We start from the raw sequence: 24,964 nt of genomic DNA, 5'->3' as shown, positions 1-24,964 counted from the left end.
AAGATTATGAACACACTTTCTTGAATCATCAAGACTGGGGATTTTAACAACCAAGTTATTAAAACATTTTCATCATTTGTGAACTTTACCAGTGCACATTCTCTAATAAATAAATAGAAAGAAATAAAAATAGTAGTCTCAAACACACTTGAAGTAGAATGAGAATGAGATGTGTGCACCTCCAAATGCTCAATCTGCAGTGAGGTTTCTTGGTACTTGGTCCCAATGTTTGATTTGGTCCAAAGTATACACAATATCCGGCAATAATGAGTACAAAGTGCAGACTCCAGCTCCACACTAGCAAGGCTTATATCTAAGTTCTTTGTAAATCTCCAATGCTTTGCAGTGTCCTGCAGGAAGATGTTTTATAAATGGCTGCTAATAAAGAGAGGCTTGTTTTGAACCTCAGGTCTCAGATTTTTAAAAAAATTACATATGGCTTGGGGTTTATTTATAAATTCACTCTCAAATGCAAAGCTTAATTCAAAACTCATAATGGGGGGTGGGGGGGCTTGGGGGGTTAATGCTGTAGCACCATGGCAGAGCACACACCTAACACATGCTGGTTCAATTCCCCAGCAGTGAAAACAACCTCTTAGCTGGGTGTAGTAGCACCCTATATTCCCAGTACTTGGGAGGCAGAGGCAGGAGGTCCACTATACATTCAAGGGCAGCCTAAGCTACATAAGTGAGTTCAAGGCCAGCCTGTACTACACAGCAATAACCTTTCTCAAAAACAAATAAATAAATAGGCCAAAAACCCATAGTGGATGTATTGAAATTCCCCATATGTGTGTGTGTGTATACATATGTGAATATATATCATATTCATCATATATAATTAACCTACTATTATCATATTATATGTGTATGTATGTTCTGCCTTTTCATAAACTACCACAAATATTAATTTATAGATTAGTCCCAATAAGAGATTAACAATAACTAAAAATAAAATTGAACTATTATAAGAATATAACATAATAATTGTCAGCATCACCACTCTGATGCTTTTTGGTTGTTATCAAGTAAATAAGAGCTACCGGAATGCAAAGGCTGTGATACTGCAAGAATCAATCTGACAATCAAGACAGGTACTAAGTGACTAACAGGTGAGTGGCTAAATAAAAACATGGATACATTGGACAAAGGAACAATTCACATCAAGAGAGGCCAAAAGTAACATTGCAAGATTGCATCATGGGATGCACATGGTATGCAATCCTAAATGTGTGAATTGTTTATTTCTGAAATTTCCATTTAGTACTTTTTGAAGCACAGTTGACCTTGAGTAACTAAAATGAAACTGGAAAAGGTAGATTACTGAAGAAGCAAATAAAATGAAGAAGAAGGACAAGGAATAGAGGAAGATGACAACGACACTGAACTTTAGCCTGTTGTGGAGTTACCTAGAAAGTTTGTATTTATCTAATTTTAATTTCCATTTACCTTGTCAGCTGAATTGACTCTCCTTTATTTATGGTCAGGCACACTATGTCAGAGACCTAACTCTGATCTGATCTATTTTTGTAGATAAAATTGTACTGCACAGGAGCCACATGCCCCTGTTTGCACATTGCCTGTGGCTGCTATCACCCACAACAGTAGAATTGAATTCTTGCAGCAGAGAGCTGGCTGGCAAGCCTGAATATTTGCTATCTGGACTTTCAATAAAAAGTTTGCCGCTCCCTGCTTTAGGGTATCATATAATGCTGACTAGCCAACAAAATATTGTGTTTTTAAGTGACTCAGACAGTTTTACCAAAATAAAGTCATTTTACAAGATAATCAAATATGCTGCTTCCTTCTTGTAGCTCTGGTTTTTCTTTATACCTAAAACCTACCCAAGATCTGACATTAAAAAACACAATCCCAATGGTTTAAAACAATCTTTTCTTGCCACCTAATTTATGCCATGGTGCACTTTAAGATTTTGAGAGTCCTGTAAGAGTAGAAGAAATTCCACAGAAAAGGAAAAACAACATAGCAAATTTTTAGGCTACCAAAAAAAAAAAAAAAAACTAGGACAAGGCTGGGTGTGGTAGCAGATGCCTGTAACCCCAACACTCTTGGGAGGCTCACACAGGAGGAGAGTTGCGTGTTCGAGGCCAGCCTGGGCTACATAGAGTGAGTTGAAAGGTAGTGAGAACCATCTCAAAAAAAAAAAAAAAAAAAAAAACTAAACTAAAGGAAAATAAACTGAAATAAAACAAAACAGAACAGACTTAGGACATGACATCACACATCTTGATTTTCCTTATGCATTACTCAACAAAAAATGTACTCTAGATAAGTTGAAGAAAAAAATGGTAGAAAACAAGTGAACTTTTGGGTTTGCTTAACCAGACTGAAAGGCGACTACTGAAAAGTACCCTTTTGGGGACTAGAGTGGGGAGAGGGAGGGAATCCCAGCTCTATGCACAGAACTTAATGGAATCTATGTAGGAAGAACCAGGCCTTGTACCCCCCAACTGGACCTACACAGGTGTGGGCGGCTCGAACTACCCAGCTTTCAGTGACCAAAGGAAGCAGAGACATCAAGCCCCTAATGCCAAAAGCCAGCCAGAGGTCTCACCACCTCCTGAAGGACTTCATCCATTCCTACCAAACCCAACTTCATCCTTCTTCCCCATCCAAAGACCTCATATCCTTCATGCCCCATTTAAAATCCCAACTGGCGCCACTGCACCACAGTGCATGGACTCATTCACAGAGACAGGAAAGATGTTCCCTGGCTGTATCCAACACCATGTTCCCAACCCCACTCTTCCAGAAAGACTTTCTCATGTTCCACCGGGTGGCGGTTGGCCCCCACTCCTCAGAAATGTGTCTTCCAGATCCCCTGGACCCTAAGGTCCTATAAAGTAGAACTCACCCTGTAGTTCTCTGGTACCCAAGACAATAACAATGCCAACATCAAAGAGCACATTAGAATTTCTCAGAATAACCCTACAGGTAGTCATGATCACCACATTCTAGTTTTACAGATGAGGAAACAGCATATAAATGGTGCTGGAGGCCAGAGTCAACAGCAACTGAGCCAGGATTCCCATAGGGGTCTGTCTCATGCCAAGGCTAATGTCTCCAAATTACACACTGCCTCTCGCCTGAAAGGCACTCTGTAAAACCTGCTTAGTGAATAAAAACAGACGACACAAACCCTGGTCCACCCCTCCACTGGCCCTAAAGTTTAATCTTTCCATTTCCTAATATAAAACAGCTCAGCAGAGTGGCAGAGCTACAAGGCACACAAGCCTGTCCGGATTTTGTCAGCTCACACAAATACAGTAGCTGTGTGGCTCCATCAAATGCAAATGACAAAAATATTCCTGATTTTTACTCCTAGGAACAAACATATCATGCAGATGGTCTACAATTATTTTCCCCTTTTTACTAGCCAAGCCATTTGTGTCTTTATACTTAACAAAGGAATATACACATGGAAAAATAAATACAATGATGGAAAGGCTACAGTGTGTGTGTGTGTGTGTGTGTGTGTGTGTGTGTGTGTGTAATATAAAGCTCCTCTCAAAGAAGCTTGGCACTGTGGTTAATGCAAACCTTCTCCTCTCCTTTACTATCCTGCCCACACCATGAAGATCGTGAGGAAAAAAGGAAGCCACATAGATTCCTGGTTTGGTCCAAAAATATCAACTCACAAAAGCATGAAGAAGGTCCCCTATTGAGCAGGTTTCAAATATTTAATTACTATAATTATATTCATACACACTTTATCACTGTTTTCTGATGAAGTTGGCAAGGAGATAGAAACTCAGTGTTTTATTCTGAGTTTAATGCACTTGTTTTTATGCTTACACTAACAGCTTCCTGGAGCCATGCTGGAGGTAGAGTGGAGTAAGCTCTAAAGGAGGTGACAAGGAAAAGAGCTCCCTGTGGATGCACCACATTTGGAGAGAGCTGAGGCCAGAACCGCCTCCTCTAGGAAGAGGAATCGTCCAAGGTAAGCAGTGTGGCCCACAAACAGGGAAACTGGACCACAAACCGCTCTCCCACTGTATGCTTCCAACAAGACTTTCAGCTTTCAAAATATGGGGCTAGGTGGGAGGAGAGGCCACAGCTGCCTTACGTGAAAGTCCCTTTCCATTTTCCTGTAAGTCTCCCAGTCAAAGGAAGAAATCAACACCCAACCATGCAATGCACACTCTAGGGCGACCTTGGCACACTGAGAGCAGTAGTCAACAGCAGAGCAGGTTCTCCGCCTGGGAGAGCACTCCTGGTGAAAAGGGCCACTGTGAACCACGAGGGCAGAAGGTCAGCATTCTCTGGGAATCTGCCACTTCCTGCATAACAAGTGAGCAAGCAAGGAGAGGTGGCAGATGGGAAGGGCAGAGCAGAAGTCAGGCCCAGACAGCTATGGTAGTGCCAACCCACAGCAGCCAGGCCACAGGGAACAGGAGTGTCAAGCATTTGAATAAACCAGAAGCAGCAGGGGGATGTTCTGAACTAACTTAGGGGAAAAAATCAAAATAGAGCATTTGATTCAAAGGAGCAGCAAGGAGGCCTCATGAACAAGCAATCAAAAGGATGTAGAGGCTTTAGGCTTTGCTCTGATGGCATTAATGGCACAGGCTTCCCACGATGGGCAAAACCGTGTTACATATAATGAGTTCCCTGTGTAAGACTCCTAAGAAGAAGACCCAAGTCAGATCCACCCAACAGTTCCATCTCCCCTCTCAGGAAGGCCCCCTGTAACACTAGACTAACTGTACTTAGCCTAAGAAGGGCCTCCAACAAACGCAGTTAAACTTACACTCCTCTAGAAAGACCTATTGTATCATCATGTATGGAGTTTTAAATTCAAAATAACTGACAACTAGAACCGTGTGAAATTTTTCTTTGCTGAAACTGCAAATGATGAACCCTAAAAGAAATGCTTCACTATAATTCTTCACTGTAAATAACTGCATCATTCCAGATAGTGTGCTGGTCGATACAACATATTTTGACAAATTAACTACAGTGTTTTGGGTCCAAACATAAATTTAGAAAGAGACACAATGATACACATCGCTGAAACCACTTACAGTAAAGTACAAAGCAAGACTGTAGACATGCGAAAGTTCCATTAATTCCATGTCTAAGTATTTCAGCTATTCCTGAAGAGCGGAAAGAGGTCGCGTGTAGTGGGATGCAAACATTTTCATAGGAAGATTCAGGGAGCCAGCAGGCAGTTCTTGCGTTACTGGTGAGCCTGTATCATTAGGCATCTGGTATTCTGTAAAATTTCTGCGTGGACTCTGCTTGTCTCCCTGAACCGACTGTTTTCCTTTGGTTTCATTTGAAAACATTGATCTGTATGCAGCTGGTGCTTACTAGGAAGTTGTCATGGTAGCTATCTGCTCCATGAGTTGTAAGAGTGATGCACAGGGCTAACTTCACTGTTTGTAATTCTGTCTCCACCTCTCTGCAACGGCCTACTTTGTTAGGGCAGGGAAATGGAAATTACTTCAAGAAATGGAAAAAATGTGATTTAAGTAACTCAAATGGCTCATTTCTCTTGGGAACAAGACAGTTAATGACTTTTCAGAAACTAAGTAAATAGTGGTCTGACCTCTATTAGTTATTTAAGTTTAACAACACTGTTAACTAACAGAGCGAAGGTGTCCCAGAGGATGCCAGAGAGCATCAGGGAATTCCAAAAAACCAAACTGTCTAAAGTTCCCTCACTGTTGTCCTCGGAATTTTCCTGAGTAGTCAGCTGACACAGAAAAGTCCAAATCCAGCACAGAAGAGACAGTTGGGTGGTGTCTGTGGATAATGAAAGTGTGGTTGTTTGGATGTGAAACATTGACACATAGGGGTTTGTTCCAAAGAACAGTATTAATTCTTTCCCTGTCGCTTTAATAGTCTCCCTTAACCCTTCCCTCTCAAGCCTTATTCTCCTGGTCATTCTTAATTCATACAGGACCTCGTCACAAGAAAGGTACACCCAGCCACACCACAAACAGCTGTGATTCCTGGGGATACTGGAGCGCCAGGTGCTACCCCTAGAGACCTTTCCCAGCCACAGCAGCAACCCAGCTCCCAGCTGCCCTGCTAGCACCAACCTCTACACCAGTGCCAAACCACTAAAACACCCCAAGGGGACCAAGCCTGCACCCAGCTCCCAGCTTCCATGGCCAGACCCAGCTTTTGTCAAAGGCAACACTGTTTCTGTGACCACAGTGTATATTAACTACTATCCCTGCAGCAGTATTTATTTGTTTTTGCCTTCCTGACTTAAGGAACACAGCCCCAAAAGGAAAAATTGAAAGCAAAAGTTTATTTCCATCTTGGATCCCACTTCCTCCAAGAAAGCAAATGTTATGAAGCATGAGACCACACCCCCACCCAAATCCAAACAGGAGCCCAAAGCTTTCCAAGTGTATGAAGGAAACCAATTTTCTCAGTAGCAGCCAACATGTGAAAATACTTTTATTGCAAAATTGAAGACTGTAGTTCAGCAAATACTTGCTGGCATGTTAATGTGAGTAATTACACAGGTGGTTATGCAAACACTGAACTCATACTTCAATCTGGCAGAAGTATAAACATTTCTAGGAGAGTTTATAAGGTTCAATTACCTAGATCTGCTGGTTTAATTTCTTTTCCCTCTCAAACAGCTCCCCCAATGTCAATCATTTTCCATTAGAAAAGTCACTCCTGGAGGCATGGTCTAAGTAGCAATGAGACACATTTGTACTAAACTGCCTCAACCATTTTCAAAGGAGCATCTCACCAATAATGTGCATGTGCATGATTACTCTCTCGTGTCTTGCAAAAGAGCTGCTGCACATTCTTCACTCTTAAAAACATTCATTTACTCAGACAATATTGTTAAGCTCCTTATGTACTGGACACTACTCTAAGACGCAGAGGACACAGCAGTGAACAAAATAATCAAAATCCTCTGCCTTCAGAGGTTTACATTCTAGCAGGAAGAAAACATCTTGTAGTTACAAAAACAAAACACAGGGCACTTCAATGTCCACTAAACTGGGATAGACAAAAACATTAAAAAAAGATAGAGTGGGTGCAGGGTGTTGCAATTTTAAATATAAAGGAAAGCACAAGAGAGAGATAAATACTGTGTGAGAAGTGAAGGGGAAAAAAGGGGTGACCTAAACATTCAGCAATCTTGGGAAAGTTTTTCATGCAAGGAAACAGCTAGGTCAAATGTGCTGGAAAAAAAAAAAAAAAAGAAGGGGGAAGGTGTGTCAATGATCCACAGAAATTTGCTTTCTGCCATTTCCTAATCTTATTAAAAACTACCTCCCTATATAGAAGTTTCAAAAGGCTTATTTTCTAATACTGAGTTTTCCCTTAAATACATAGCATCTGGCACTGCTGGGATTCATGGTTACGAGCATATTTTGCTCCCTCCCCCATCCTTGCTGGCAGTGGGTTCCGTCCCCAGAGCCCCGGGTATGTTTAGCACCACAGCAACCAAAGCTGGTAAGCGATGCACTACACTTGGGCATGCTGCAAGCCCAAAATGCCCATTTAAGGACTGAACAAATGGTGCACAAAAAGCTCTACCTTTGCTCCCTACCTGACAGCTATCCTCAGCACCTGTGCCACGGTGTCAAGGTGGTGAAGGTCTCCAAAGAAAACTGACAAGGCTCAAAACAGAGCTAGACCAAAACCACACTAATCTCTGACTTTCCAAAATAATGTGACCTAGTCTTCCTCCTCCTCCAAAGTTAAGGTAGGGACCCCAGCGCAGTAAAAGAGTCCTTGCCTCGTCTGCTCAAGGCCATAGGTTCATTTCCCAGCACACCACACCACACCCACACACATTAAAGATATAAAAATGAAAAAATAACATAAATTTTATTTCACACACAGAAGAGAAAAGAACCAAATATATAAAGGCAGTCGAGAATGTGAATGCTCCAGGGAAGGCCAGTGCCTGGTGAAAGGAGCTGCAGCTAAGAAGGAGATATGCCTGGGCTCCTTCCTGGTTCCTGTCCACCAGGCATTACAGTCCACTTGCTGTGAAGTCTGAGGCAAGCCATTTTACTACTCATGAAAAGGAGTCCTAACTTGTAGGCTTCCTGCAAAGATTGGAAGCAGAGTTAAAAATAGCCAACATGTTAAAAACCAATCTCAAAATGTTACATACTTTATGATTCCATTTATAGAGCAGGCTTGAAATAACAAAATTATAGAGATGTAGAATTAGTGGTTGTCAGAGACTGGGTTTGGAGAGAGGAGGAGGGAAGGAGCTTGCTATAGTCTTAAAAGGGTAGACTTGAAATCCTTGAGAGTCAACTGTTCTGTAGCGGGTGGTGGGAAACACAAGACAAAAACACACAAGGGAACCACACTGCAATATTGTTGTATAACATATTCCTGTTGGGGAAACTGAGTGAAAGGTATACAGGATCTCTACACTATTACTTACTGTTCTGTGCAAATCTACAATTATCTCAAACAAGTATCGGGGTTTCCTTTTAAATCTCATCAACTTATGAGGAAACTGTCAGGCAGGTTATAAGAGTCATAAATGGCATACTGGTCAAGTTATCTTCTCACTTACATAGCAAATGAGTAATTCTTACTTTCCAATAATGAGATTGTAGAGAAAAAATGCCCTTCGAAATTTCAATAAAGTCCCTGGAAGACGCAAACATTGTATATTAGTTAGCTTTCATTTGGCTGGGAAAAAATACCCAACACCCAGGATTAAAGGACAAGAGGGTTAATGTGGCTCACAATTTCAGGGGTTCAGTCTGTGGTCTACTGGCACCAAGGTAGGAAATTTCTGGCAGAACAAAGAAGCTTAGTTCGCAGCAGCCAAGAAGCAGAGCAGGGCAACAGTGCCAGAAGGGGAGGGGCCAGAGATCAGACATGGACCCCAAAGCCAAGCCTCCACGACCTGCTCAAAAGCGCGCTATTGCAATCCCAGGTATAGCGCCCAAGACAGTCAAGTTTACACAATGGAGCTTAACCACCACTACTGCTTATACAACAGATGAAGACCCTTAGAGACAGGAATCCATTTACCACGGTACAAAAGTTTTCTGTCCCTAAATAATGACTACCTCACACCAATATAAAATAGCTTAATTTTTTTTCTTTCCTAGTCTAGAGAATTATTTGCAAAAGGGTTGTCCATGGCACAATAATTCCCTACAATGCTCCAAAAGGAATAAATAAAGCAAAATAAAGGATCACTTGTAAATTTGGGAAATGCTGCCCAAATGTTTCCTTTGAGCACTCCAGTAACTAACTTCACCTAGTCCATCTTCCTCCAAATCCACTAGTTCAAAAATCACTTTTTCATGTCTACTGGCATCCTGAGAAATACACCCAGGTCTAGAATCTTATGCCATTGCATATCAATCAGGGACTGACTACCTATGTTGTTCACCCACTGTGAATATTAGCAAACAAATAGGTGGATTTTCTATGGCTGATATAGTAAGGTTTTTATTGTTGGGTTTGGTTTTGTTTTGTTTTGTTTGAAACAGGGTCTCATTATGTAGTTCACACTGGAGTTGAACTCTATGCAGCCTACGTTGGCCTTGAACTCATGACGATCCTCCTGCCTCAGCTTCACCAGTGCTGGAATTTACAAGCATGCACCAGCATGTCTGGCTTGCTGTAGCAGTTTTACTCATGGTTGGTAGTAAATGATCACTAGATTGGAGTCAATGCAAGTACACTGGAAGGTGATAACTCTAGGCATAGTGAGCATGACGGTCCCTATTTACTTTTTAGTCTCTCAGAGGAAAAAGCAAAAGCACGCTTCCTAGAAGTTTCAGAAACTTTCAGGTACAAAGTTTTTCCATTCTGCTGGCACTATTCAGCCTGAATGGAAGCCACTCACACCCAGCTTACAACCTGATGATTGAAATCAGTTTGGAGGACAAGAGCATGACAGAAAATACCCTTACTCAAAACTCAGAGGTTCTCAACTCCTCCAGCAGCAGAGTAAGCCTTTCACACCAACAACAGGCAAAGCTTCAACTGCAAGTATTTTTGGAAGAGATAACAGGTTACTGAAGTCATTTTCATGAAGGTGACATAAAAGTTAAAGTCATGTAAATTAGTATCAAAAGTCAACTAATTCACTGCTATCAAGCTTGAATGGAGGCGGAAAATAGAAAGGTACAGACCAGGAGTCCTAAGAAGAAGAAGAAACATAAAACTAATTTCACTTACTTCATAGGTCCATCCAAGCCAAATACACTGTTTCACAATTACACATGTACACTTAATAGGAAAAGAACATCAAAAACTACAGAACCATACAATAACTGAAAAACTTTGCTACATTTTAGAGAAAATATCAGTGTGAAAAATAAAGAGAAAACTGGGATTTTTTTTAATGCAAAGCATTTGAGGAAAACTTCAAAATCAGCTCAATTACACACTGATCTCAAAAGAAACAATTTATCAAGAGCCCCTAAAATACTAAAAAAATAAAATAAAAATTTCAACCAAAAAGGGCTAGGAAAACATACTCACTGGGCACCCACCCAGGGCTTATTCGCCTGTTCTTAGGAAGATTCCCAACATGCTTGAAAATGAACGGTTTTCAGATAAAACCTTGATTGAACCAGGAAAGCCTTGGCTTCCTGAGGACTCCCACTCTTCAAGGCTGCTATGTAAAACTCGGGAGTGGCTTGGACATTTCAGTACAGTTAATAATCCCCAAATCACATGCACATGGCTGTCAGCACATCCGTTCCTCAGTGTGAATCAAGCTGAGCTTTGTCACACTTCAAGCGAATGAAGATTCCAGCTGGGTCATGTGCACTATGCCTTTCCAACACGTTCCTCTACTCGGCTTCCGCAGCCCCTGCAGAGCCACGGGCCAAATATTCCTCTAGGGCACGATGATTTCAGCAGTGTTGACCTTAGCTGTCCCCACCTCCTCCTTTCACTGGTTCAGAAAACATGACAGAGGAAAAACTAAGCAATTTTGGAAAACAGTTTTTTAAAATCTTTCTGGTAATCGAATTGAATTTTGCACAATGGAAAAAGTGGAAAGATATGGTTTATCAGAGATGTCAAGGAGCCTCGGAAATTAAGGACTAAAGAAGTGAGAGATAAGAAAGTCAACAGAAAATTAAGAATGCGCCTGCTGAACATCTGAGTGGCCTACGATGGTCTTCCCTGCAGGAGCTCAGATAGCTTTTCAATTCCCTCTTCTCAGTGCAAGTGTTCTCAGTGCAATGTGAAACAGAAAGTCAGTCTCTCTTTCCTTGTTTCCCTCTTCCACTAAAACACACAGGAAATTGTGGCTTTCCCAAATTTCTTTTAAAATAGATAAAGGAGGGAAAAGCCCAGATACTATCTTTCCTAATCCAATACTATATTAAGTGAAGTACAGTTTCAAAACACATGAGTGGAAAGATAATAAACAAAGGTTGTGCTATGTAGACCTGCCCCATCCCGGGAAAGTTGAAGGGGGCTGCACTGGGCAACCCCCACCTGGAAGTAGATGCACCTGCAAAGTGATGGCCCTGCCCGGCCAGCAGCAGTAAAGCATCTTTCCATTCCTTTCATAGGCTTAAATTCATTTAGGTCAATGGTATCATGTTCAAAAACAAGTTAAACTCTTTCCAGTTTCTTTTCCAGTTTATTTTTTTTAAAAAAAGGCCTTTGATTTTCATAAGAAGCTAAACCATTGAGCCAGGTGTGGCCAAACATTTCATTTATACAGCAAGAAATACTGCAGCAACTGACCGCAATCCACCCCAGCCTCAGACCTAGAAACTGGAAAACTGTGCCCACATGGGTCTCCTGGCTCTGCCACAGCAACCATCAGCACACCCCGAGGGAACGATTCCCACTCTAGTTTCTCTTCTGTGACTCAGCAAGAGAGGCAAGTTCAGGGTGGGAAATTAGCAGGCCCCTGGAGCAGCAAGCAGCTACCACAGATCCATATACACACACATGCATTGAGCCTCGCTCCGCATGTTTATCCCTGAACCCTGAGCCAGCTCAATGGCTGCCACTTCTGTCTCCCTGGGATCCAGAAAATCCTCATTAACAGGCTGTACACGCCTCAGTGACCTGAGGAAGCCAGCAACCAAAGAATGCATCTGTGAACAGTGTCCTGGAACACCAGCCCTTTGGTGCCACCCTGCAGGCTCTGGGCAGCAAGGCTGAGCAGGTGTCCATGTGAATCAGCCAGTCCAAACCCACCTGCTGCCCTTGCTAGACAGGATGGACAGTCTTAGCTATAGTGGCATGCACAGACTTCCATCTGGCAGGACATGGCAACAGGGTGCTTCCCTTCACAGCACACAAGAAGCCAGTCGCCACAATCCCTAGAGTCCATTCGGAAACAGAAGGACAGCCCATGATGCCAACAGTAACTCTACACCAACCACACACTGCCATACACTAGCATTGGTGGTCACCACTGAGCTAAATGATCGAGATGCTTGGCCGTAACAACTACATAATCAAATTGCCATCATATTTGTACAGTACAGTAGTCACATTCACACCATCGCTGTGCCCATTCTGGTCACTCCCTGAGTTGTTTTACTTCTGAAATGGTACGCATGCCAAGTCCCTGGCTTGTGCAGTGCACATTCGCTCATTGCGACTGTCTACAGGGGGCTGGATCCGGGAGGCCAGTTACAGGCTCTCACACAGCAGGCAGCAACCAGCCACCCACACTTACTCAGGCAAGGCACTTCCTTACGATGAGACAGTGCCACCTGCCAGACTCTCACAGGGGAACATGGCTGGGAGAAGACCAAATAGTTTTTCCCCTAAGCAAAGACTGTTGCTTGGCCTCTGTGAGAAAAGTCATCACTTCCACTTTCAAAGGCCTGTAAATATTCTAACATACCATAGACAGTGCCTTAATTTGTGCTGTTATAACAAACTATCTGAGACTGGGTAATTTCTTTATTAGCCCAGTTTTGAAATTTATTTCTGAAAATTCCTGAGAGCTGAGAAGTCCAAGATCAAGGTGCAGCAGGCCCCAGGCTGCCCCCTTGTACAGAAGAAGTCAAAAGGAAGACGCGCTAGCAAGCCAGCTAAGCCTCCTTCAGAGAGCCTTCATCCGGGAGCAAGGCAGGAGGCCCAGGATGTAAGCCCCACATCCGGGACCCCCTTAACACTGTCACATTGGTGATTCCTGAAATTTGGAATGGACACATTTACACCACAGCAGCTAACATTTTATTTGATCAACTAATTTTCCAATGTGGACACTTTATCACTAATTTTCTAAATCTTAGAAAATTAACAAAAACGCATATATTTTTATACATCATTTAGAATACCTCCTTTACCTTCATATTCCCACTTTTCTCTACTGCTTAACTAACATGCCCAGAAACAAAAGTATACAACAATTGCAATGCCTCACTTAGCAGTAAAATCTACTTTTTATTCCATGGAGGAAAAAAAAAAAAAAAATCACAGGTAGTGTGACATCGAGGTTTATAAGCCAACAGCAAACACTGAGTACAAACTGTGCTCACAATTTAGTTCACAAACAACTGGTCTATGCATTAGGTTGGGCCAATATTAATTAGATATTAATTTTATCAAAAAAGTTATGTTTAGGGGCTGGGGATTTAGCTCAGTGGCATAAGCACCTGCCTTGAAAGCAGGGGGTCGTGAGTTCGATCCCTGGTACTGATAAAAAGTTTAAAAAAAAAAAAAAGTAAAAAAAAGTTATGTTTAATACATATAAGGCACTTCTATAGTACTCCTTACATGGGCAAAATCAGCAAAAAACACCAATCAGCTCAAGCTTTCAGGCTAAAAGCTTACTACTAACTCAGTTAAACTAAAAAGATTCAGCCTGTGCTGACATAAAATCATAACAGATATGATTTCAAACTCTGAGGTGATCACCCCTAGAAATGTGAAATAATCACAAGTATTCTATCAAAAGCTATGTGTCTGCCATACATCTGTCCCTAGAGAGCAAAGCTGAAATAGTTATTTCTTTACATCGTTTATCACCTACTTGTCAGAAAGGTATTTCTGAAATAGTTCCAGTTTCTTCCTCCATTGAACACAGAATTACTCAAAACTCTGAACTAAAAATATATCCCTAATGTATTAGGGTGACCATACAAGATCTTTTCAAGACTCAATAAATACTAAAAAAAAAAAAAAACTATGATAGCATCACCGATATTCTGGGGCTTTTGGACCATGAGTTTTTGTGATTGGTTTTACTTTTCAGGTTTAAAAAAGAAAAAAAAAATTGACAACCACCACCCCCAATTAGGAAATCCCAATGACCCTACTTGATTTAGTTCATTCTAGAGGAAAATCTTTCTGAGAAAAACTCAAATAACTGACTTTCCTTAATTCTTAGGCTGCCCACAAAAACAACAGCATCAGCCACTCTCAGCAGATAACCTGTGAACAAGCCAGTGTGAAGATGGGCCCCGACCCATCTGCAAAGCGAAAGCTGTGGTTAAGGCCTCCCTGAAGAGGGTTCCATATTCTCACCATCATTCACTAAAAGCATGCACAGAAAGGCATCATTCCCAAAGAAGGTCAGCTGGTCTAAAAAGAGACTGATAGGGTGCAAGCCTGAGAAACACAACTTAAGGACTAATTCGTGAGTTCAAGAAACCACATAATGCTAGCAGAAAAAGAAAGAAAGAAAGTGCCCAATTAACTCAAAATTCAATAGCACTCAGCATCTGTGATTCAGCTCCAGGAGGAAAGGACATGGCTGTCGGAGGGTGTGAAGAATAAGGGAGCCACCACATGGGATGGTGGGAGGAAGAGGTGTCAGGAAAAACACCCACACACATCCCTCCAGGCTGGGACCTTGTGCTAAATCTGGAGACTATTTTCAGCTAAGTGACTCGGTGGGGTTTATACCTTGTCATCCAATAATCCTCACCACCTCCACATAAGTTCCTCTCTTTAAACCAAATCTCTGGTTTTCCAAACTCACCTCTACTTAGACGCCCACCTAATGAGCTGGTAAAGACTGTAATTTAATTCCAGCAAACTCATTGAATCAAAAGCTGGCTACTGTCTTACAGGGGGAAAATCAGCCAAAGAAACCTTTCTTGATCCACATGGGCGCATTCTGTGGGAGAGGCACAAGCAGCTGGGTGAGCAGCAAACCGACACGTATGTAATAACCACATGCCTCGCCCCACCTGCTGTGGAAGCTACCCAGCCAACAGGATGGAAAAGTTGGGGGAGATCTGGGGCCCAGCACTGCAAATGTACTTTGTACTGCTGAACTGTACACTTAGAAACAGTTACGGAGCCTGGGCAGGCTCAGTGGTAAAGCATTTGCCTAGCATATGCAAGGCATCATTGAAAAGAAAAGCAGTTAAGCTGTTGAATTGCATGTGACTTTTACCACAATTAAATGTTTTTAATCTTTAAAAAGGGCTATTCTACAAACAGCATCAAGATGACAGCAAATCTCAGTCATTTACTCTGAGAGAGCTTGGGGCCCTTACTAACTTGTGGACTGAATTGCAAACCAGATGAAAACAGTATTCCTGCATGCTATCTAAGACACAAGGACAGACGAGGGCACCCAAGCCACACTTAGCTTGTTCACATGGTCAAAACATCAAAAGCATCTAGGGAATTTTTGAGGACTGTAAAGTTTTAAGTAGGAAACCAAAGTGCTAGAAGTTTCAGAAGTGACATGATCACTTCCTGTTGGTGGACTCTGGCTGTGAGACCCATCCAAGAAGAAGGTGTTGGGTTCCAGACACCCATCCCTTCAAAGTATTTGGAAGAGTGTCTGCCAGCAAACCTACCGACTTGGTCAGGAGGCCCTGACACCATTATCTATGAAAAGTGTGAGCTGGGCATGGTGGCTCATGCCTGTAATGCCAGCACTAGGGAGGCTGAGGTGGGAGGATCGTTGCGAGTTCGAGACCAGCCTGGGCTACAAAGTAAGCCCAAGGCCAGCCTGAACTGCATAGCGAGACCCCATCTCAAAAAAAAAAAGTGTGGGAGAGAAAGTTAATATAAATTCAAATGACCTAAAAGATGGTCCATGAAATAGAAGCTTTGGGTATCAAATTCTACTTGTTGTGAGAACTGTGACTGGTCTGAATGGTTACAGTCTCCTACCTGGAGCCCATCCCAAGCAGCAGATGATGCCATCAGAAACGTTGGTGGAGACAGCTTTGATTAGGTAAAACACCAGGCTTATCAGTGTCTCCCCACATGAAACTCCTGTGTATATCAGCAATGTCCAGTCCAAAGAAGAGAAAACCTGAACACATCTACAAACAGCATCAAGATGACAGCAAGACACATTTGATCTTTTCATTCCATCGTTCTCAGCATGTTGATTTTTATCACCACAATGATGCCTCATCTCTGGGTCCAAGCCCACGCTGAAGGCAGAAGCTGCTGAAAACAGGAAAGGGGCAGTTCCTACATCATGAAAGCAAAATCGTTCCCGAAAGCTGCAGCAGATGCCACTCAGGTCTAATCAGCAGGGCAAGTCACATGGGCACCTCAAGACCAGTTTCTCAGCGTTAGCTTCTCTGATATTTGAGGCCAGATAATTCTTTTATCTGTTCATTACAGATGTTTATCAGCAGCCCTGGCCTCTACTTGCAAGGTGCCACTAGCATTCCAAATACGATGGTAATGATCAAAAATGTTCCCACAGTGGGCACTGGGGCACACAGTCATAATCCCAGCACTTAGGCAGCTGCGGCAGCAGGATGGAGAGTCCAAAGACAGCTTGGACAACTTAGGGAGATTCTGATTCTAAAAATTAAAAGAAAAAAATATTTCCAGACATTGGCAAATGTTCGCTGGACAAAACTATCCCAGCTGAAAACTGCTTTTACATTTCTTTGTACTCTAAAGAGGAATAGTGTGATGAACAGGGCAGGATCAATCAGTCAACTAACTGCATCCCGAACAAATCCCCCACACCTGTTTGCTAAATGCTTTTAATGAATCCACTCACTATTGTGCTAAATATTTTGAAAACTTTAAAAGAAAAATGGGTAAGCCCTGTTCCCCCATCCTAAAAGCACTGACAATAAAGTTTGCAGTATCACAATTGATACATAAGAAACAACCAGGAAAAACATACTGAAAAGGGCTGGATAGCACACAGCAACAAAGGAGCCATCCCTCAGTTGGTTCCAATAGAGGGGAGAAAAAGCACACAGGAATGCAGCCTGGGCTCCTTAATGAAAATGTCACTTCAGAGCCGCACATGTGTTTGAAGACAAGAAATACTTAGACAGGTGGCAGGAGAAAAGAAAAACAATGCAAACAAAGATCAGAAAGTGAACAGTTAAAGCTCACGATCTGGTCTGTGGGCCCAGGTTCTCACAGACTCAAGCTTGGACCGCCCAGGCCAGTCTGGGAGGGTGGGCAAGCCCACTAACCTCTCACACTGGGGACTTATCACCCTAGTGACTGCAGGATTGCTGAGAGGATCAAATAAAAGCAACTCATTTACAAGCTTATCTGGCACACTGTATGCAATCATTTGTTAGTTTTATATTTTTATTGTGTATTTGTATATTAAACACAATAATTTACACAGGTCATAGAAGGTACGATCAAAGTACACAGTCACCATTTAATTTTTTCAAAATGTATTACACTAAAAGACACATTGTCCTTCATCTCACTCTAAATATTTCCCCCTTGCTTTGAATATACTGATCTTATGATTCCTAGAACGTTCTGACGTACTTCTGGAAGTCCTCTTTTGTGTCTTTATGAGACACAATCAAAAGTACAGTAAATGTTGCTACCAAGTGCTATCACACTCAGAAAAACATTAAACCGTGTCCTCATCCACCTTGCTTACTGGATCTGGCACCAACTTCTGGCACTCCCCCAAAGCCAAAAGAACCGTGAAGGTAAACATTTTGAATCAATTGAGAACATCAAGAACAAGTTAGAACAGCACAACAAAAGACAATCACAGAAAAATACTTCATTGTGTGAACTGCTTCAGACAGTGGTAAGAAGGGCGGAGATCTAGCAAGTGTCACAGCACCTGCCTGGCAAGCATGAGGTGCTGAATTTGACTCCCGGTAGGAGTGAATGAGAGAGAGACAGAAAAGTACCAAACAGCAGGGTACGTGTACTCAAAGCAAAAAATATCTGGAGAATTAATGAATGGTGATGTGTCTTTTACTGTAATACATTGTTTTAAAACCTAAATTCACGCTACCTTTTGTCTCACCTTGCACAGTAGGTGGCGGAGGGCTCCTACTAGAAAATAGCTGCCATAACCTGTCGGCCTGCCCTGTGACATCCTGCGCAGGACAGCAGAACCTCGAGTTCTTGGACAAAGTCAGCCTCCTGATAGCCACGAGATGCCAGCTCGGCCTCAGACAGGGTGGCAAGAAAAGCCACACCTGCCGAAAGGTGGTGGCAGAGGGACTTGGCTGGTATTTGTACAATTTCAAGTGAACTATGCGACCAGCATCCATGGTCAGGTTAGTGACAGACTAAGTGTATAACAAGGGCTTTGCGCTCATCACACATTCCCTGTCAAGCAGGCTGTCAGGCTCAGGCAAACGTCTGCTCTAGAAGAAGCAGTTTTATTAAAGATTTGCAGACCTGAACTATGGAAAGGCGTGGGAGACACCACACGTGCTTCTCGTAGCACAGATGTGAGTAGAGCTGGAGAATGACTAATGTAGTATCTTTAATAGATGTAAGGAAAACTGCATGAGCTTAAAAAACAAAGTAGAGTATCTCCAAAGCAGAGCACATGAAGGCAAGCTACACTTGGCCATGCTGGTCCCAACTTCTCAGATTCTGGGTCCCAATCTTTCACATCCAGTGCAGAAGCGATAAAGACCACACAAAGCCAGCAGTCCTTCCTGGCACCCTGCTTTGCAATTGCTGTTTCCTTAAAATTGTTAAGTCACATGGGTCCAGGGTACTCGTGCTAATCTTACACTTTCATAAGCTCCACAGATGCAGGATGAAAGTGTGAAGATAACTTGGTGGTCTGAAGGCAGAAATAAACCCCCTAGTACCCATGTGTGAGCATGAAAATCACAAGGGTCAAGAGCGAGAAGTAGAAGTCACTGCTCCTCACATGACTTTAGGGACTGGGCTCTTCCTGACCTGGGCCAGTTGGTTTTCTAAAGTCATTTACTTAGTAAATACAATGGCTAGCCAAATGCTTTCAAATTCAAGACCCCCAGCACTTTCTTAAACATTTAGTCCACTACTTAGTTGTAACAAATAATGAATTATCAACAACTTACTAACAAAGACACTGTCTCAAAACAAAAAAATTATAATAATAATTAATTAGCTGGGGTGCAGCTCAGCATAAGACTCTGGGTTCAAAAAAAACCTATGTGATGAATGTGAAAGAAAAAAATCCACTTACAAATTTTCTAGCAGACTTAATATGTCACGCAGGCAAAATGAGGCTATTTCCTAATTTTAGGGACAGACATTTCTAACACATAGAAATGAAAGATGATATATCCAGAAGAGTAAATATACACACACATGATTTAGCTCACTAATACTATATTCTTCACATCACACTGTGTTCATGTCATTTTCCTTAATCTTGGTATAATGGGGTGATTATCATTGCTTCACATTTTTATAATGGTCCAAAAGAGGGGTGCTTCCCTGTCGTTTCCCGTAGATGGAGGAATCAGGGATATCAGCCAATGAATGCCTTAAGTCTCACCTAATCCTTTAAATACAAGGCTCTGAGTTGTGTTCAAGTAAGAAAAGCTCCTGAAAGGGGGCCCCTGTCAGCTAATATTTGTCTATCATTAAACCTGGGGACACAAAGGGAACTGACAGCATGTTCTGTAGCAGACCCCAGGGAGCAAGGTCATGGGACTAACTTTCCATACACCTGGTTAGAATCTTATCACAGACAAGCCCTTGCTCCAAATTCCCTTCTCCTCAAGCTCTTCAAACAATTATCTCAACAACTCCTTGTCAAGAAAACTATAGTCAAGAACCACAGGCAAGAAACTCCTGGTTTTACTCCTATAAACTTGGGCAGTCACCAGTGTCACTTCAAGTCTCACATGGCCTGGTCAGGGCCCCAAAGCAAGTAAGGGACCTGGCAAGCCTGGGGCCCACAGAGGAGCAGCTCGCCCCTGCCTGCCAGGCCAGGCCAGGCCAGGCCAGGTGAGAATGTAGCCCCACGGCTGCCAAGCCAGCTCATTTCTCAAAAGCAGCACGCAAATCTGGATTTCCAAGTTCACAGCCTGATTTTAACTGTCAGCAACTCATAATACAAGGGCTGATCAAACAATGCAATATTTTAAAATTTTATTACATTAAAAAACACATTGCCATTCATCCTCCTCAGAATACTCACTCCCTTCTCCCTTCTAACCCAGTTATTCTTTCATTCTTGCCATTTCCTAAAGCCATTCTGGTGAAGTTCTCTTTCCTGAGCATCTTCACAAGGCATGATCAAAATTATAGTGACTGCCAAGCGACTTCCAGGGGAAAGGCACGCTTGTGCATCATCAAGGTGTGTTCTCATCCACTTTTTTCACCAGACCTCTCTCGGTGTGACTTCTGGTTCTTCCCCAAAGTTAAAATGACCGTGAAAGGTAAAGGCTTTGAGTCTATATAGGACATCAGGTAACCCATCTAAAAATACAGAGATGTTTCAGAAAATGGCAAGAAGTCAGGCATGGTGGTGCACACCTGTAATCCCAGCATTAGGGAGGCTGAGGCAAGAGGATCTCGGTGAGTCTGAGGCCAGCCTGGGCTGCACAGTGAAGTCAAGGGCAACCTGAACTACACAGTGAGATTCTGTCTCAAAATCAAATGGCGAGTAGGGGATGGCATAAACAGCCTGATAACATGTTTTCTCTTACATGAGAATCTACATATAAATAAATGAGAGACAATGGAAAAGTAGAAAGTAGATCTCAAAGATGAGAGAGATAGAGAGATTGGGAGAAGACAGAGAAAGAGGAGGATACAAGGATTGTAAATAATCAAGATATGTTATAGGCATATGCCAATTCCCCAAAATGAACATCGCTATCCTGTATTATAACATGTACTGATTTTTAAAAATCCAAAAGAAAGGATTTTGAATGTTTTCACCATAAAGAAATGTGCAAATATGTATGTTTTACCTGATTAAACCATACACAATGTGTACATGAACTGACCTATCACATGGTACCCCTAATACACAGTTTTTGACATATTAAACTAAATTCAATTTAAATAAGAAAACAGCTAGGTGTAGAAGCACACACCTTATTCCCAGCACTCAGGAGGCTGAGGCAAGAGGATCACTGTGAGTTCCAAGGAGGTCAGTCTGAGCTACAAAATGAGAGCAAGGCCAGCCAGAACTGCATATTGAAATCCTGCCTCCAAAAGACAAAAAAAAAAAAAAGAAAAAAAAAAAAAAGAAAAGAAAATAAGAAAGAAACTCTAACACAAAAAAATAAAATCACTTTGGGGACCTGCCCCTCCAAAATAAATAAATAAATAAATAAATGAAAATTAAAAACCCTACAGTTAAGGATATTCAAAGTAAGAGGGAATATTTTGAAGTGATTCCTAGTAATGTCTTTTTCTGTAATAATTTAAACATTCATAATTTTTTATCACATCTGGTAACTAAATGCTTCCTATTCACAATGACAGCTGACAATGGGTTTACAAGTACAGTTCCGTCACGGGCATGGCAGCATCTGCACTGCATCCTCTCTGGGCGCCTCCTCTGCTGCCCTCCATAGGAACCAAAACTCTCATGCTCTCTGAGACCAAGAGCGAGAGCAAAATGCCAGACAAAGCGGGGCCTTCGCACAGTGTGGGCCGGCCCTCTGGGCACATCCGCATCTGTGACACTGTGCAACAGGTCCTCACTCCAGACAGTATCAGAAGGGACGATGTCTGAGTGAACTGCAACCCACTGGCCCATGGGAAGGGGACAGTCCCCTCTCTAGGCCATGTGGACACAGGCCTGGGGCAGCAAGAGATATCTGTTTCTTAAGAACAAACCCAAAATATTGATTTTTCTAGGAAATCTCCTAATCGCTAAATTTTGCTAATGAATTCAAATCGTATTTCCATGTGAGCACACAGGGGCCCTCTCTGCAGCCCCTGGGGCAGAATTCTACCTGCTTTCCAGCAAGGCAGATTCATGGCTTTACTTCCCAGCTAAAGCCCCTCTTCTTGACCCAGGCAAGCTCTGAAAGAGGAGCTGCTGGGGTAGGAATGTAGCTCAGTGGCTTAGGACCTGCCTAAGGCAAGTGCAAGGTCCTAAGTTCAATGCTCAGGATCCAAAACAGAAAGAAAGAAAAGAAAAGAGTTACTGACTGCAGGTAGTTCAGAGACCAATGACTAAATGAAAGATGGCATCGAGCATGGAACCTGGAATAGGAAAAACAGGTTGGCAGAAAAACTGCTAAAACATCCAATGTAGTCTATCTGCAGTTTGTTAATTGTATTATAGTAACATTAGTTGTTTGCTTTTGATCAATTCATCACAGGAAAGATGTTTAACATTAGGAAGCTGGATTAAAAAGGGTGCATTTGAAATTTTCTTACCTTTTTTTGTTATTCTTCCATAAACCTAAAATATTTCCAAATAAACTTTTTAAGATACTCATAGAATCATACGAATCAAAAATGCTAATTTTATGGCTTGTTAATTTTTCAAAAGGCACTCTTTTAAAGCTTCCTAGTAAATGGAAATGTGAATGACCTGAAATCTTTGCTCTGATAGACTAAAAGACTTATGGGATTTAGAAAAGTCTAAGAAAAGCCAGAAGGTAGAGAGAGAAGGCTCTACCCTGGGCGCCAGAGACTGTGGGCATGGTCCATGGGGCATGGATTCAATGCAAATATCAAAGGGCCACATCTAGGTAATTATGATTGGATTGACATAGCCTGAAAAAGATTCCAAACATCCCATACGTTTTTGCCTCAGAATACAAATTATTTTGGATTTCAAAGACTGAAGAAATTATTACCCAAACAAGAGAGACAGAACTGCAGTCATAAATACTGGCATGGAATTTGCAAACTGTTCATCCTGGAGACAGCAGTGTTGGCGTTAATAATGTGTATCCTTTGCAAATCATCCAGGATTGAAAATCACATGAAAAGCCATGACACTTGACACTGTCACGTCTCCACAGAGCCCCTCAGACCCACCTTGGTTTTGTAATACGGCAGGGTATGTATGAAAGCACAGGCTGACACTTCCAAATGTAGGTAGAATGAGCTGCACCCTAAGTAAAAATGAGCCAGCATGAAAGGCAGGAGGAGCTCTTTCATTGGCCCTGTCATCCTTCTTGTTGTGTCTTAAATCAATCTGACACAGACAGTAAATATGCTTTAGGAGAAAACATGGAATAAAATAATTAGCTTTATTAGTGCTTCGTGGCAAGCAGATTTATGACTCTAAGCCAAAAGAATGCCTCGAGCAAGGAAACAGTCATTTTTCCTATGTAGCGAGTGTTTATGAGGCTCTGTTCCTACTGCCCATGTCCTGGGCCTTGGGAATAAACCACGAACAAAACAAAGGTCTCTGGTCCCCTGCAACTTACACTCCAGTGGAGAGAGATGCTGCTGGATGACGCGAATTGCTGAAGACTGATAAGGTAGACAAAGAGCACAGAGAGAGTCTGAGGCATAAGAGGGAACAGGGAAGCCCTCACTGGAAAGACTGAAGGAGAAGGGGAATCAAGCAGAAAGGGACAGGAAATCCCACGCCAGGGAAGGACAAGTAGAGAGAATCTGCAGTGGCAGCAGGCTGGGCCGATACAAGGAACAGCAAGGGGCCCAGAGTGGAGGAAATGGAGAAAATGATAAGAGGCCAGACCATGTGATACGATAGAAGTCACAGTAATAACACTGGCTTTTACTCCATGACAGGAAAAGCAGTGCTGTGGCCTGAGTCCATCTGATAACAGATGCAAGGGGAGGGGGTAGGAAGCAGAAGGATCAGTTAGAAGGATGAACTGTTGTAATAGCTTAGACACAGGCAGGTGGCAGTGGGAGATGGTAAGAAATGGATGTGATCTGAAGTCGAGCCTGTAGCATTTGCTGCTCCAATATGTGAGAAAGACAAGCCAAGAAGGGATCCGGACGTATTCTCCTAGATGGCCAGAGACTGGGATGCTGACAGCCAAGGAGAAAGGCTGGGGGGGGGGGGGGGAGATAGAGTGTAGGGTCTCCCTAGGGCTGTGTTATGTGTAAAATACCTGTCACACCCTTCCAGCAGAGATGTCCAGCAGGTAGTTGGACAAAACATTCTGCTGCTCAGAGGGTAGATCCAGTCTAGAAATGTAATGACAAACATCAGAAATCCAGTACCCTGAAGCCCTCCATTCAGAGTTTGGAGCCAGCCAGATAGGAAGGAGGAGGATCACGATGGAGTGGCCAGCAGACCAGTAAGGACTGTTTCAGAAAAGACAATGACCACTGTGCTTACCATGCTGGCAGACACATTAGGAGGCAGCCAGCAAAGACTGGGCATGCTGACCTGAAACTCGCAGGGCCAGCAGAGCTGAATGAGACATGGACCCTAATGAAACAGGCTTGGGACATGATGGGCAGGAGACACCAGCCACACCGAGTGTGGACAGCACATGCAGGATTCCATCTTAACTGGAGAGGGCCTAGAGGGAAATTAATTAAGAAGATGTTTTTATTTAATGGGAGACAATAATAACTTGTGTGCCAGAAGGATTTCAATAGACAGTAGAAAAGTGATGGCATAGCAAACAGATGGGTGAGATGGGTCCCTATAAAGTCAGTGGAGATTGCAGACAGGATATGATGCCCAACACCAAGGGTCCGGGCACAGACACTGGTGATGGCAGGTGGGGGTGAAAAATTCTCTTCTGATTATTTCTGGTTTTAATGAAAACAAAGAAGCTGACAGGTGGGAGAAGGACTTCATGGATGTCTGAAGAGCCCTAAAGTATGCAATAATCATCTAGGAGCAAAGGAATGGTGGGCAGCAGGGACATGGTGTGACAGCCAGGTGGCCCACGTGGGGGCTGTGCGCACAGTA

General features: G+C 42.5%; 2 protein-coding genes across 9 annotated transcripts in view; one reads left to right on the top strand and one right to left on the bottom strand.

The window, feature by feature from the left end:
- The window catches only part of LOC100712642 (cytidine monophosphate-N-acetylneuraminic acid hydroxylase), a 378,296-nt gene that overhangs the window by 60,915 nt on the left and 292,417 nt on the right, over window positions 1-24,964 (top strand). For both annotated transcript variants that reach the window (XM_063259971.1, XM_063259972.1), the window contains exon 2: window positions 3,825-3,961. The gene's annotated coding sequence lies outside the window, so the exon portion shown is untranslated. The remainder of the gene's footprint in view (window positions 1-3,824; window positions 3,962-24,964) is intronic.
- Window positions 1-24,964, bottom strand: part of Carmil1 (capping protein regulator and myosin 1 linker 1) — a 300,958-nt gene that overhangs the window by 216,005 nt on the left and 59,989 nt on the right. The gene's annotated exons all lie outside the window — the stretch shown is intronic.

This window comes from Cavia porcellus, unplaced genomic scaffold, assembly GCF_034190915.1.
Source record: "Cavia porcellus strain 051 isolate PalLab524CR breed Dunkin Hartley unplaced genomic scaffold, mCavPor4.1 scaffold_13, whole genome shotgun sequence".
Taxonomy (NCBI): domain Eukaryota; kingdom Metazoa; phylum Chordata; class Mammalia; order Rodentia; family Caviidae; genus Cavia; species Cavia porcellus.
Note: the sequence above shows the minus strand (reverse complement) of the source record. Positions and strands in the feature narration are given on the sequence as shown.